The following is a 15,126-nucleotide window of genomic DNA, read 5'->3' on the forward strand; positions in this document are numbered from 1 at the left end:
ATCAAACCCATGTCTCCTGCATTGGCAGGCGGATTCTTAACCACTGCACCACCAGGGAAGTCCCAATACGCAATTCTTAAAGTGATTTATATAATACCAACATAAAGATGGAAAAAGATACTTTTAACTAAGCCCTTGTTATTGTTCAAGCATCATCAGAAATATGTTTGCATAGAGCTTCTTATTTGAAATGAAGGAAAAGTTTGTTTCATTAGTGTCAGGAGCAAGGTGAAGATGTCTGCTCTTGCCATTTCCATTTAACACTGTAGTGGAGATTCTAGCCAGTACAAACAACAACAACAAAAAAAAAAAAAAAAAGGAGGGGGGAATAAAGACATGCACATTGGAAAGGAAGAAGTAAAACTATCTTCATTCATAAACGATATGATCCTATATGTAGAAAATCCTATCCTAAGAAATCCTTTTATAAATAACTACTAGAGGGACTTCCCTGGTGGTCCAGTGGCTAAGACACTGTGCTCCCAATACAGGGGCCCAGGTTCGATCCCTGGTCAGGGAACTAGATCCCACATGCCACAACGAAGATCCCGCATGCCACAACTAAGACCTGGCACAGCCAAATAAATAAATAAATAAATAAATAAATATTTTAAAAAATAAAAATAACTACTAGAGCTAATAAATGAGTTTAGCAAGGTTTCAGGATACAAGATCAACATACAAAATCAATTGCAGTTCTACATACTAGCAATGAACAATCCAAAAGTAAAATTAAAACAACTGCATTACCAACAAGGACTTACTGTATAGCACAGGGAACTATACTCAATATCTTGTAATAACCTATAATGCAAGAGAATGTAAAAAAGAGTATATTAATGTATACATATATGTAACTGAATCACTTTACTGTACACCTGAAACTAACACAACATTGTAAATCAACTATATTTCTATAAGATTTTTAAAAATATTTATTTATTTATTTGGCTGCGTCGGGTGTTAGTTGCGGCACACAGGATCTTCGTTGTGGCATGCGGGATTTTTAGTTGTGGCATGTGGGCTCTTTAGTTGCAGCATGTGGGATCTAGTTCCCTGACCAGGGATCGAACCCGGGCCCCTGCATTGGGAGCATGGAGTCTTACCACTGGACCACCAGGGAAGTCCCTCTATAAGAAATTTTTTAAAAAAGAAGACAACTGCATTGACAATTGTATCCAAAAGAATAAAATACTTAGGAATAAATTTAACAAAAGAAACTCAAGATTTGTGCTCTAAAAACTTAAAACATTGCTGAGAGAAATTAAAGAAGGTCTAAATAAATGGAGAAACAATTCATGTTCATGGGAAACACTCAATATTGTTAAGGTGGCAATTTTCCCAAAATTGATCTATAGATTCAATGAACTCTCTAAGAAAATCCTAGGAGGCTTTGTTGTAGAAATTGACAAGCTAAACCTAAAATTTATATGGAAGTGCAAAGGACCTGGAATAGCCAAAACAATTTTGAAAAAGAACAAAGCTGAAGGACTTCTACTACCCAATTTCAAAACTCACTATAAACTTACAATAATCAAGACAGTGTGGTATTTGCATAAAGATAGGCATATAGATCAATGTAATAGAATTGAAAGTCTAGAAATAACCCCTACATTTATGGTCAATTGATTTTGACAAAGGTACTAAGATAATTCAATGGGGAAAAGACTGTTATCTCACACCACACATAAAAATTAACTCAAAATGGATCATAAACCTATATGTAAAACTATAAAATGTTTAGAAGAAAGCATAGGAGAAAATCTTTGCAACATTGAGATTAGGCAAAGAGGTCTTCAAAAAGACACCAAAAAACCCATAAAAGAAAAAAGTTGGTAAACCGGACATCATTAAAATTTAAAATGTTTACACTTCAAAAGACATACCTAAGAAAATGCAAAGACAGTGCTTGCTTGAGCAGCACATATACTAAAATTGGAACAATATAGAGAAGATTAGCATGGCCCCTGCACAAAGATGGCACACAAATTTATGAAGCATTCCATATTTTTAAAAAATAAAAAGTAATACCCATTAAAATGAAAAAATGTTTTAAATTACAGAAATTTGTAGCATGAAGAGTAAAGTTTACTACCTAAAATTTCTATCACCCCAGAATAACCACTGTTGAAGGCTTTATATATATTCTTCCAGTATTTTTTTCAATGAATATTGTAAAATAAAAACATATTTTTCTCAAAAAAAAAGACAAACCATAGACTGAAAGAAAATATTTTCAAGACACATATCTGATAAAGGATTTATATCTGGAAAATACAAAGAACTCTTCAAACTCAGTAAGAAGACAAACAACCCAATTTAAAAATTGGCAAAAATTTGAGTAGACATTTCACCAAAGAAGATATAGGAATGGCTAATAACCACATGAGAAATAGATGCTCAGCATCATTAGTCATTAAGGAAATGCAAATTAAAACCACAATAAGATGCCACTACACACCATTTAGAATGGCTATTGCCAAAAAGACAAATAATACCAAGTGTTGACAAGGATGTGGAGAAACTGGAACCCTCATACATTGTTGGTGGGAATTTAAAATGGTACATTCATTTGGAAAGGAGTTTGACAGGTTTCTTGAAAATTTATTCATAAGCTAACTATACAACCCAGCAATTTTGCTCCTAGGAATCTACTCAAGAGAATAAAAGCATGTCCACACAAAGACTTGTATGTGAATATTTATAGCAGCATTATTCATATAATAACCAAAATCTAGAAACTATCCATATGTCCATTACTGGTGAATGGATAAATAAAATGTAGTATATCCAAACAATGGATTACTATCAGCAATAAAAAGGAACAAAATACTGATACATTCTACGACATGGATGAACCTCAGAGACATTATACTGAGTGAAAGGAGCCAGATAGAAAGACCTACATGTTGTATGATTCCATTTATGTGAAAAGTCCAGAAAAGGTAAATCCACAGGGACAGAAAGGCCAGTGGTTGCCTGGGGCTGGGGAGGTCGGGAGTGGGGAGTGACTAAAAGTGAGCTTGAGGGAAATTTTGGAAGTGATGAAAAAATTCTGAAACTGGATTGTGATGATGGTTGTATGATTCTATCAATTTATTGAAAATCATTGAATTGGGCTTCCCTGGTGACGCAGCGGTTAAGAATCCGCCTGCCATCGCAGGGGACACAGGTTCGATCCCTGGTCCAGGAAGATCCCACATGCCGCGGAGCAACTAAGCCCGTGCACCACAACTACTGAGCCTACGCGCCACAACTACTGAAGCCCATGCACCTAGAGCCAATGCTCCGCAACAAGAGAAGCCACCGCAATGAGAAGCCTGTGCACGGCAAGGAAGAGTAGCCCCCACTCACCGCAACTAGAGAAAGCCCGTGCACAGCAACGAAGACCCAACGCAGCCAAAAATAATTTTTTTTAAAAATCATTGAATTGTACACTTACAATGGGTGAATTTTATGATATGTGTATTATACCTTGATGAAGCTATAAAACATGTGCCCAGACCCAGGAGAGATGAACAGGCTTTATCTTGCCCCAGCAGTCACAGCAACAACCAACCACAGTGTGTGCCTGGAAGATAAGCCAGATGAGGAACCAGGGCTAAGGAGATGCTGCTGCCACCACTGTTCTCTTGACCAAAGACTGCTGACTTCCTCAAGGACCTGCTATTAGAATTGTGAGAAGCTTTTCTAGCGTTCTTTGACACAAAAGATTTCATTTTCTTGGCTTGCAATCAGACTTTTCCAGTCTTCCACAAATAGACCATAATTTCTGTGCTATCATCTCCCTGTTTCCCCCCAAATCATCACAAATAACTAGTGAGGTGCAGCTGCAGCAATTTCTTAACCAAGAAGGGATCACAGGTGCTATTGGGCCTTAATACCATCAAACAGACATTTTGTTTGCCTCTGGGAAGAAATTCCCATTTCCCTCAAAAGATCTTCCAAAGTTTTACCACTAACCCCAAGCTTATTTCCTTTTTTCTTCCAGCAGATGTCCCATCCTACATGATCTGGAAAAATGGAATTCTCCTTACCTTTCTTCTCTCCTTCCTGCTCAGTCATTGCCATCTTCACCCCCATTCTGGCTTCCTTCTCTGGGTCTCTGGAGCCCCAGAGGATGATGTGGCTATATTCTGCGATTATGTCCTTTCTCCTTTTTTTAAATTTTTAAATTTTTTAAATAAATTATTTTAAACTTTTATTTTATTTTATTTAAATTTTTTTTAATTTATTTATTTTTGGCTGCGTTGGGTCTTCGTTGCTGGGCGCGGGCTCTCTCTAGTTGTGGCGAGCAGGGGCTACTCTTCGTTGCAGTGCGCAGGCTTCTCATTGAGGTAGTTTCTCTTGTTGTGGAGCACGGGCTCTAGAGCGCAGGCTCAGTAGTTGTGGCGCACGTGCTTAGTTGCTCTGCGGCATGTGGGATCTTCCCCGACCAGGGCTCGAACCCATGTCCCCTGCATTGGCAGGCAGATTCTTAACCACTGCACAACCAGGGAAGCGCCGGGAATTAATCGTTTTAAAAAATATACATACTTTGTTTTTTAGAGCAGTTGTAGGTTCACAGCAAAATTGAGCAGAAAGTTCCCACGTACCTCCTGCCCCGCCACACACAGCCTCCCCAACTATCAACATCCCCCACCAGAGTGGTGCGTTTGTTACAATTGATGAAGCTACACTGACATGCCATTATCACCCAAAGTCCATAGTTTACATTAGGGTTCACTCTTTTTTTAAAAAAAATTTTATTGGCGTATAGTTGATTTACAGTGTTGTGTTAGTTTCGGGTTTACAGCAAAGTGAATCAGTTATACATATACATATATCCCCTCTTTTTTACATTCTTTTCCCATATAGGTTATTACAGAATACTGAGTAGAGTTCCCTCAGCTATACTGTAGGTCCTTATTAGTTATCTATTTTATATATAGTAGTGTGTATCTGGTAATCCCAATCTCCTAATTAGGGTTCACTCTTGGTGTTACACATTCTATGGGTTTGGACAAATGTTTAATGACTTGTATCCACCATTACAGTATCATACAGAGTATCTTCACTGCCCTAAAAATCCTCTGTGTTCTTACCTATTCATCCCTCCCTCTGTCCTAACCCCTGGCAACCACTGACCTTCTTACTGTCTCCATAGTTTTGCCTTTTCCAGAATGTCATATAGTTGGAATCAAACAGTATGGAGCCTTTTCAGATTGAATTCTTTCACGTAGTAATGTGTGTTTAAGGTTCCTCCGTGTCTTTTCATGGCTTGATAGCTCTTTTCCTTTTACCACTGGATAATGTTCCATTGTCTGGATGTATCACAGTTTACTTATTCACCCACTGAAGGACGTTTTGGTTGCTTCCAAGTTTTGGCAATTATGAATAAAGCTGCTGTAAACATCCACGTGCAGGTTTTTGTGTGGACATAAGTTTTTAGCTCCTTTGGGTAAATACCAAGGAGCGCAATTGCTGGATCGTATGGTAAAAGTATGTTTACTTTTTTAAGAAACTGCCCAACTGTCTTTCAAAGTGGCTGTACCATTTTGCATTTCCACTAGCAATGAATGAGAGTTCCTGTTGCTCCACATCCTCACCAGCATTTGGTGTTGTCAGTGTTCTGGATCTTGGCCATTCTAATAGGTCTGTAGTGGTATCTTATTGTCGTTTTAATTTGCATTTCCCTGATGATATATGGTGTGGAGCATCTTTTCATATGCTTATTTGCCATCTGTATATTTTCTGGGGTGAGGTGTCTGTTCAGGTCTTTGGCCCATTTTTTTTAAAATAAATTTATTTATTTATTTATTTATTTATTTTTGGCTGCCTTGGGTCTTCATTGTTGTGCGCAGGCTTTCCCTAGTTGCGGCAAGCAGGGGCTACTCTTCGTTGCAGTGCGCGGACTTCTCTTTGTGGTGGCTTCTCTTGTTTGTTGCAGAGCACGGGCTCTAGGCGTTCGGGCTTCAGTAGTTGTGGCTCACGGGCTCTAGAGCGCAGGCTCAGTAGTTGTGGTGCAGGGGCTTGGTTGCTCCACGGCATGTGGGATCTTCTCAGACCAGGGATAGAACCCATGTCCCCTACATTGGCAGGTGGATTTGTAGCCACTGTGCCACCAGGGAAGACCTTGGTCCATTTTTTGATCAGGTTGTTCGTTTCCTTTTTTAAAAAAATGTTTATTATTTTTTAATTGAGATATAATTGACATATACCTCTGTATTAGTTTTAGGTGTGCAACATAATGATTTGATATATGTATATATTGTGAAATGATTACCACATGGTCATCTTTTTTTTTTGTCTGCTGCACTCCCACCTCTTTGCCTTAGATCCGAGGGGTAGAGATGGCTTCTCCTATTCCAGGCAACCCTTCCCCTGGGCTCTGACCCCCATTGCCTCCTACCTCCTCAGCGATCTTTCTCTCAGCTATCCTCTCTCTTGTGTTCCTACTAGACTTTTACCTTCTGCAAATAAAATGGCTCCCATGAAACCTGAAGCACTGTATATATTTTTAAGGTTAATTGATTTAATTTTATTTATTTATTTATTTATTGGTCACACCGTGTGGCTTGCAGGATCTTAGTTCCCAGACCAGGGATTGAACCCAGGCCCTTGGCAGTGAAAGCACGGAGTCCTAACCACTGGACCGCCAGGGAATTCCCTTTTTACATTAAAAAAATTTTTTTACTGGAATATAGTTGACTTACAATGTTGTGTTAGTTTCTGCTGTACAGCACCTTCTTACATTTATTATTTATATTTTTTTACATTTAATATGTATGCCTTTCACATTTCTTGCCTATAATTGTCACCAGCCTATATACACTAACCTGGGCATTTTAGAACAACTATGGACAGTAGGTACATAATATCTATAAATCCTAAGAATTTTATAACAACAGATGAAAAGGGGATTTTCTCCCTTTCTCTTGTAATTTGGTGCTCGAGTTGCATTGTTGAAGCAATGTGCTCAAATTGCTTTTATTTTCCTTAATTAAAGGCACAATATTATCTATTCTTATCTGCAAAGAAAAAAAAGATACATTACAGAAGGAAAAGTAAAACAAAAAAGCGATATTCCTTTTCCTTTCAGGATGACAAAAGGAACATACAGAATAAATTCCAGGGACTTCCCTGGAGGTCCAGTGGTTAAGACTTCGCACTTCCAATGCAGGGGGTGCAGGTTCAATCCCTGGTCGGGGAACTAAGATCCCACCTGCCGAGGGGCAACTAAGCCCATGCCGCAACTACTGAGCCCGTGCACTGCAACTAAGACCCAATCCAGCCAAATAAATAAATAAATAAATATTTTTTAAAAAAGAATAAATTCCACTCCCTCCGGCTCATCCAGCTGCCCTCAGGCTGCCCAGTGAATGATGAGAGGAGAGCTATTTGGCTTTGGGCTGAAGTTAGTGTGTGCTTCAAGCAGAGGCAAACCTCTGATGCTTGCAGGAATGAAATCACAAACTATTAGACCAGGAAACTCTGAATCACAGTCTGATAGACAGATTGCTCTAAACATTTTTAAGGAAGCAATAAATTCTCTATCACACACATATAATATACCTTTCTCCATCTTTTGGCCTGCCCTAATCCAGGCACTGTGGAGGGAACACAGGAATATGAGGCACGCACTATTCTTGTCCTCGGACTGCCATCAGCCTCAGAGCACAGCTCAGCCCAGCCCCGTGCTGCCCCAAAATGGAACCAGCAGAGCCGGCGTGGCTGAGCAAGGACTGGGTGAAGTCCAGAGGGAAGGCAACGCGTGACTGTGACCAAGGAGGGCAGGTTCTATGGAAGACTCGGGCTTGAGAAGGTGAGAGCAGGGAGAAGGGGACAAGTGGCATGCAAAATGCCCCGGAATTACTGACAAATAATATATCACTTGTAATAATACCTACTTGTAGATAATACATCACTCACAGGTAAGAGTGCATTTAGCCTATCCATCCGCATCTGACTATGAAGGTATCAGGCTTGATTCCCCGGTTCATAATTTATATTCATGTGATTGTTCTCATATTTGGATCGAGAAACTAATTTGGATGAACCAAACTTTATTTGCGTCCTCGCCAATGACATCAGTTGATCTTCCTGCCTCAGCTGCCCTCCATCCACCCCACCCTCTCCTCTAGCTCGGAGGACACTGCATTACCAATCATTGTTTTCTGGATTGTCTCCTCAACTAGCAGTGAAACCACAAGGGCAGGACTCATTCATTTCTGTACCCTGTCCCCCACCCCAGAGGGCTCAGCACTGGGCTTATTGTGGGTTATGGGAGACTATGAGGTTTTGTGGAAACCTGGGGAGTGCACCGTTCACGCATTCATTTATTCACTCATCCCACAGCTATTTCTTGAACATCTCCTACACGCTTGAAACTGTAAAATCAAGCCACAAGTCTCTTGGCCACTTACGGATTACAGAAGAGGGATGATGGGGGTAAGTCCAGGGGCCACGGGAGCCCACAGGAGAGGCACAGAACCTGAGCTTGGGGTGTCAGGGAAGGAGTCCTGTGGAAAGAGATGCCTCAGCTAAAATCCGAAGGATGACTAGGAGTTTAGATGAATGAGGGGAGGGGATAGGGGAACTGGGGACCGAATTTTAGAAGACACCGCTCAGCTTTATTTGTGCTGGTTGTGTGGCCTTGAACAAACTGGTCACCTAAATTCTCTGAATTTCAGTTTCCTCACTAGTAAAATACAGACAAAAGTAGCTACCTTGTGGACTGGTTGTGAGGGTTAAAGGAGAGAATGTATGTAAAGCATCTGGCAGAACACCTTGAACAGTAGATATTCAAGAGACGTCTCAGGGAGTAGAGATGCCTGAGTAATTCATCAGGTCAATCCCCTGTATTAAAGCAGGGACAGAGCTGTTGTCTGGGGGCAAGGATTCAGTTTGAGATCCAATTCACTTTAGCTCTGCAAACTCGAGTCAACTAAGGGTGAACCAAGAAGGCGTCAAGAGTTCAGCTATCAATGACAACAGACCAAACCAGTAGGTGGTTACGACAGTTGCAGGCCATCAGACGCCAAATAATTTGTTTTGCAAATGATGTATTAGGCCAGAAAGGAAATTGATCCTGAAAGTTCCAATTCATGGCTGCAGGGACACACTCAAGAAATCTCTACCCTGAGGCCGGGGAAAGGGCAGCTGATGGTGCTCTGGTTGGTTTAGTTATCACCTCCCATCATTGGCAGCAGCTTCATGTTCTAATATAAGGGCAGATTTGGTGTTTAGGGTCCTAAATTTCCCTGTGTGGAAGTGAGCAGATCAGATTTACTCAAGCAGGGAAATGCTCAGTTCTGTGTCCAAAATAGAATCAAGTTATTGAGACTGAGAAATCCCTCATTTTTGCTGAGTTAGCCGAGTTTGGGAAACATAGTTAACTGGATTTTAAAAGACACAATGCTGTAATGATGTCTTTAGAATGAGATAGTGGTTGCTAGGGGCTGGCGGGGAGGGGGAGGGGGCATTGGGAAAAATGGGAAGATGTTGATCAAAGGGTACAAACTTCCAGTTATGAGATGAATAAGTTCTAGAGATCTAATGTACAGTGTGGTGACTATAGTAACAATACTGTATTGTACACTTGAAATTTGCTAAGAGAGTAGATTTTAAGTGTTCTCACAACACACACACACACACACACAAACAGAGTAACTCTGTGAGGTGATGAGTGTGTTAACTAACTTGATTGTGGTATAAAAACAGACACATAGACCAATGGAACAGAATAGAGAGCCCAGAAATAAACCCATGCATATATGGTCAATTAATTCATGACAAAGGAGCCAAGGATATACAATGGGGAAAAGACAGTCTCTTCAATAAATTGTGTTGGGAAACTAGACCAATATCTAACACCACACACAAAAATTAACTCAAATGGATTGAAGACTTGAATGTAAGACCTGAAACCATAAAACTCCTAGAAGAAAACAAAGATAGTAAGTCCTTGATATCAGTCTTGGAGATGATTTTTTGGATCTGACTCCAAAAGCAAAAATAAACAAGTGGGACTACATCAAACTAAAAAGCTTCTGCACAGTAAAGGAAACTATCAACAAAATGAAAAATCAACCTATGGAATGGGAGAAAATATTTGCAAATTATATATCCAATAAAGGGTTAATATCCAAATATATAAAGAATTCATACAACTCCATAGCAAAATTCCAAACAATCCAATTAAAAAATGGGCAGAGGATCTGAATAGACATTTTTCTTTTTTTTTTTAATTGATTTTATTTTTATTTATTTTTGGCTGCATTGGGTCTTTGTTGCTGTGCGCAGGCTTTCTCTAGTTGTGGCGAGCGGAGGCTACTCCTCACTGTAGTGCACGGGCTTCTCATTGCGGTGGCTTCTCTTGTTGTGGAGCATGGGCTCCAGGCATGCAGGCCTCAGTAGTTGTGGTGTGCGGGCCCAGTAGTTGTGGCTCGCAGCCTCCAGAGAACAGGCTCAGTTGTGGTGCACGGGCTTAGCTGCTCCGCGGCATGTGGGATCTTCTCAGACCAGGGTTCAAACCCGTGTCCCCTGCATTGGCCGGCGGATTCTTAACCACTGTGCCACCAGGGAAGCCCAATAGACATTTTTCTAAAGAAGACATACAGATGGCCAACAGGTACATGAAAAGATGCTCAACATCACTAATCATCAGGGAAATGCAAAACAAAACCACAATGAGATACCACCTCACTCACATCTGTCAGAATGGCTATCATCAAAAAGACAAGAGAGGGACTTCCCTGGCGGTCCAGTGGTTAAGACTCTGTGCTTCCACTGCAGGGGGCGGGGGTTCAACCCCTGGTCAGGGAACTAAGATCCCGCATGCTGCATGGTCAGCCAAAAATAAATAAAGAAAAAATTAAAGAAAAAAAAAAAAACGAGAAGAAAGAACACGTGTTGGTGAGGATATGGAGAAAAGGGAACCCTTGTGCACTGTTGGTGGGAATGTAAATTGGTGCAGCCACTATGGAAAATAGTATGGAGGTTTCTCAAAAATTAAAAATAGAACTACCATGTGATCCAGCAATTCCACTTTTGGGTATTTATCCAAAAAAAACGAAAACACTGATTTGAAAAGATATATGCACCCCTATGTTCACTGCAGCATTATTTGCAATAGCCAAGACATGGAAACAATCTAGGTGTCCATCTATGGATGAACGGATAAAGAAGATGTGGTATATATACACAATGGCATATTACTCAGCCATAAAAAGGAATGAAATTTTGCCATTTGCAACAACATGGATGGACCTTAAGGATATTATGCTAAGTGAAAGAAGTCAGACAGAGAAAGACAAATATTGTATGATTTCCCTTATATGTGGAATCTGAAAAACAAAACGAACAACCGAATCAAACCAAACTAAACTCACAGATACAGAGAACAGATTGGTGGTTGCCAGAGGGACTGGGGGTTGGGAAGGTGGATGAAGGAGGTCAAGCGGTATAAACTTCCAGTTATAAAATAAATAAGTCATGGGGATATAATGTACAGAATGGTGACTAAAATCAATAATATTGTATTGCATATTTGAAAGTTGCTAGAAGTAAAATCTTAAATCTTAAAAGTTCTCATCACAAGAAAAAACATTTTGTAATTTTATATGGTGACAGATGGTAACTAGACTTATTGTGGTGATCATTTCGCAATGTATGCAAATAACCAATCATTATGTTGTACACCTGAAAATAATATAATGTTATATGTCAATTATGCCTCAATAAAAATGTTTGTTGAGTAAATGAATTTTGATTAGGCAGATCTAATACATTCTATAAATTTTACAGGTGTTCCTCTCCTGCCTAAGATCGAATCCCAAACTCTTGTGTGATAACCTCACTGAATTATTTTAAAAGAATAACTGGCTCCCGAGGGTGGGGTGTTGCCTACCAAATTACTTTGATCAGTCCACATAATTAGGCTTTTCCCCTTGAGGCCCCTGACCAATCTACGGTTTTAACGATCCACACAAGCACGCATGCATTTGTCTGTGTGAGTGTTCATATAAAGTATATACACACGTGTTTGTCTGAAGAAGGGCCATATAAAGGTCACATAGTTGTCAGAAGCCTTTTCAGCTCATTAGCTGAGTTTCTGGAGGTTTCTCAGCCTTGTGGTTCAGCTTTCCCTCTGCCAAGTGGGGATGTGTTTCAGTTTCCTATTTCAATGAAGGTTTAGAAGGATTGCTGTGATACCACTTTCCTGAATGAAAAACGTCACTTGACCACAGGGAATAACTTTGAGGAAACTAAAGGCTGGAAGTTGAGAGCTAATATCTCAAGGCAGTATTGTTAGCATGTAAGCCTTTATGTTGATCAAAAACAAACCTATTCAAAGCTTAATCAAAATATGAAATAGAGGGGACTTCCCTGGTGGCACAGTGGTTAAGAATCCACCTGCCAATGCAGAGGACATGGGTTCGATCCCCGGTTCGGGATGATTCCACATGCCGCAGAGCAACTAAGCCCGTGCACCACAACTACTGAGCCTGCGCCCTAGAGCCCCTGATCCGCAACAAGAGAAGCCACCGCAATGAGAAGCCCGCGCACCGCAACGAAGAGTAGCCCCCGCTCAAGAAAGCCCGTGCGTAGCAACGAAGGCCCAATGCAGCCAAAAAATTTAAAAATAAATAAAATAAAATAAAAAGTGACTTAAATATATATATAAACCTTGCAGTGACACTTCTTTGGTTGAAGGCTCATAATTGCTTAAAAAAAAACTTTTTCTTTTTTGAATTTCCAGTAGTTATTACCACAATTTCAAAGCCAGCAAAGGCCACGGACTCTGAATCTGGGGAAAGAGAATTGAAGTGGACAAGTGTTGAGTGTCATAATGGGGCTCCCAGCCATGGGGCTGGAGTGTCTTCTCTGCCTCCGTGTGGTAGTTCTCTGGCCTACGGACAAGAATTGGTCCTTCGCGTAGACATAGAGAACGGACTTGAGGACACAGTGGGTGAAGGGGAAGCTGGGACGAAGTGAGAGAGTAGCATTGACATATATACACTGCCAAATGTAAAAGGGGTGGCTAGTGGGAAGCAGCCGCATAGCACAGGGAGATAAGCTCGGTGCTTTGTGACCACTTAGAGGGGTGGGATAGGGAGGGTGGGAGCGAGGCTCAAGAGGGAGGGCATATGGGGATACATGCATACATACAGCTGATTCACTTTGTTGTACAGCAGAAATTAACACAACATTGTAAAGCAATTATACTCCAATAAAGATATTTTTTAAAAAAAAGAATTGGTCCTTTGGCTGTCCAAAAAACGTTTGCCCTTTAGGAATATGTTCAGGTTCACTCAGCCCTAGGCAGGGAGAGAAGAATGCTGTGTCAGCTTAGTTACTGTTGCAAAGCAAAGGACTGCAAAACTTAGTGACTTTGAATTACAACAGTGTATTTGCTCACAATCCTGTAGGTAGGCAATTTGAGCTGGGATCAGCTGGTGGTTCCACTCTTGGATTTCTCTCTGCTCAATCATGTGGCTACAGTCAACTGAAGGATCGTCTGGGCTGGAAGTTCCAATGGCCTTGCTCACATGTCTGGCAGTTGGTGCCACTGTCAGCGGGGGTGCTTTGGTTCTCTTTCACACTACCTCTCATCCTCCAGACCAGCTTCCTTGCATGGAGGGCTCAGGGCAGCACTGTACTAGGGCCCAGGCAGAAGCTGCAAGGTCTCTTGAGGCCTAGGCTCTAGATTTCACATAATGGGAGTTCTGTTGCATTCTGTTGGCCAAAGCAAGTCACAAGGCCAGCCCAGGTTCAAGGGGTGAGGAAATAGACTCCACCTCTGGATGGGGAGCTGCAAAGTCACCTTGCCAGGGGACTTGGCTACAGACAGGGGAAGAATGTTTGTGGCCATCTGTATTAATCTGCTCGGGCTATCCTAATGGAGTACCACGGACTATTTGGCTTAAACAACAGAAATGTATTTTTTCAGCTGAGGTTGGAAGTCCAAGATTAAGATGTTGGTAGGTTTGGTTCCTGAGGCCTCTCTCCTTGGTTTAAAGATGGCTGCCTCCTCACTGTGTCCTCATGCGGACTTTACTCTGTGGGCATGCATCTCTGGTGTCTCTTCCTCTTCTTATAAAAACACCAGTTCTATTGGATTAGGGTCCATCCTTATGACCTCATTTAACCTTAATTACCTCCTTAAAAGCCCCATCTCGGGCTTCCCTGGTGGTGCAGTGGTTGAGAATCTGCTTGCTAATGCAGGGGACATGGGTTCGAGCCCTGGTCTGGGAAGATCCCACATGCCGTGGAGCAACTAGGCCCGTGAGCCACAACTACTGAGCCTGTGCGTCTGGAGCCTATGCTCTGCAACAAGAGAGGCCACGATAGTGAGAGGCCCGCGCACCGCAATGAAGAGTGGCCCCCACTTGCCGCAGCTAGAGAAAGCCCTAGCACAGAAACGAAGACCCAACATAGCAATCAATCAATCAATCAATAAATCTTTAAAAAAAAAAAAGCCCCATCTCCAGATACAGTCACACTAGGGGTTAGGACTTCAATATATGAATTTTGGAGGGACACAATTGGGTCCATAACATCATCTTTGCAAACAATCTACCCAATGCATTTAGTTATAAACCAATTACAAGATATTTTACTCCACTTGTTTTGATTTCAGTACAAAATCTTTTATCTTTTGGGAGAATAAATCTTTGGGATGAGGCTCAGAAGCTGTCTAGCCACTAACTGCACTGTAGCCTGGCATCTACTTTTACCCTTTGTGAAATCCAAACCACTAGGACCTTCAGGGATATCACAGCAGGTATTCAGAGCTTTGGGGAGGGAGGAGAGATTCTGTTTGGTAACTGGCCTCACTCATTGCTGAATACCCGGCACTGCTATAATTATTTTACATAAGGAGTTCATCTGTCTTTGATAAGACTGTTATTAATTATCAGGGAAAAAAAGCTTTGAAAGGATGAATATATTTCTCTTTTTTTAATCCCTACTCCCCAGAATGTCCTGGGCCTGCATCTTGCTGCCCCATTCCATTGTGTAGCTTCCCCCCACCCCCAGCTGCCTAAATACTCTTAAACATTGACAAAATACCTTTCAGTTATAAATCAAAAAAAATCAAAAAGTTTCATTTCTTTAAAAGATTTTGTGGGGGGCTTCCCTGGT

The 15,126-nt window shown here is 41.1% G+C and overlaps 1 non-coding gene across 1 annotated transcript; it reads left to right on the top strand.

Moving 5' to 3' along the window:
- Positions 1–1,905: 1,905 nt before the first annotated feature.
- Positions 1,906–2,012, top strand: LOC133082852 (U6 spliceosomal RNA). The gene has a single exon (XR_009699068.1). It is a non-coding gene; the product is annotated as a U6 spliceosomal RNA (small nuclear RNA).
- Positions 2,013–15,126: the final 13,114 nt, after the last annotated feature.

Source organism: Eubalaena glacialis, chromosome X (assembly GCF_028564815.1).
Source record: "Eubalaena glacialis isolate mEubGla1 chromosome X, mEubGla1.1.hap2.+ XY, whole genome shotgun sequence".
NCBI classification, from domain to species: domain Eukaryota; kingdom Metazoa; phylum Chordata; class Mammalia; order Artiodactyla; family Balaenidae; genus Eubalaena; species Eubalaena glacialis.